The sequence below is a fragment of the Rutidosis leptorrhynchoides genome, chromosome 2 (assembly GCF_046630445.1).
Source record: "Rutidosis leptorrhynchoides isolate AG116_Rl617_1_P2 chromosome 2, CSIRO_AGI_Rlap_v1, whole genome shotgun sequence".
Taxonomy (NCBI): domain Eukaryota; kingdom Viridiplantae; phylum Streptophyta; class Magnoliopsida; order Asterales; family Asteraceae; genus Rutidosis; species Rutidosis leptorrhynchoides.
The window spans coordinates 245,786,590-245,787,828 of NC_092334.1; positions in this window are offsets into that span (position 1 = coordinate 245,786,590).

Genomic DNA, 1,239 nt, shown 5'->3' on the forward strand with positions numbered 1-1,239 from the left:
CAACAAGAATGTAGAGATTATTATGTGATTTTGGAAATGGACCCATAAAGTCAATACCCCAAATGTCAAATACTTCACATACTTGAATGACATTTTGTGACATTTCATCACGTTGACTTATTTTTACGGCCCTTTGACAAGCATCACAGGATTTGCAAAGAAGGTGTGCGTCTTTGAAAATTGTAGGCCAATAGAATCCAGCATCGTAAACTTTTCATACTGTGAGCTGAGGCCCATAATGCCCTCCTGTTGCTTCTGTGTGACAATGGTTTAAGATTTGACTAGCTTCATCTCCGAATACACATCGGCGTATTATTCCATCGGGACAACTTTTAAACAAATGTGGATCTTCCCAGAAATAGTGTTTTATATCACTAAAGAATTTCTTTCGTTTTTAGTACGATAATCCTTTTTCAAGGAATCCACATACTAAGTAGTTTGCATAATCTGCAAAGCATGGAATTTCATTATAATCTATCTTCAATAGATATTCATCAGGAAAGTTGTCTTATATGGCCGATTCATTTAGAACTTCTAATTCAGGATTTTCAAGACGAGAAAGATGATCAGCGGTGAGATTTTCTGCTCCCTTTTTATCTCGGATTTCAATATCGAACTCTTGTAAGAGTAAGATCCAACAGATTAATCTTGGTTTGGCATCTTGTTTCGAAAATAGGTATCTAAGAGCAGAATGGTCAGTATAGACCACCGTTTTAGCTAGAACGAGATATGAACGAAATTTTTCAAAAGCAAAGTCAATAACAAGGAGTTCTTTTTCAGTAGTTGTGTAATTTGTTTGTGCTCCTTGTAACGTCTTACTAGCATAATATATAGGTTGAAATCGTTTTTCAATCCTTTGTCCTAAAACGGCTCCCATTGGAAAATCACTTGCATCGCACATTAGTTCAAACGGTAGATTCCAATTTGGAGTTATCATGATCGGCGCATTAGTGAGTTTTTATTTAAGAATATTAAAAGATTTGATGCATTCATCTGAAAAGATGAATAGAGCATCCTTTTCTAGGAGTTTATTCATAGGAGTGGCGATTTTAGAAAAATCTTTTATGAAACGTCGGTAAAAACCGGCATTCCCTAGAAAACTCCTAACTCTTCTAACATTGGTGGGATGTGAAAGTTTAGCAATTACATCTACTTTAGCTCTATCCACTTCAATTCCTTCCTTTGAAATTTTATGACCAAGAACGATGCCTTCTTTAACCATGAAATGGCATTTCTCCC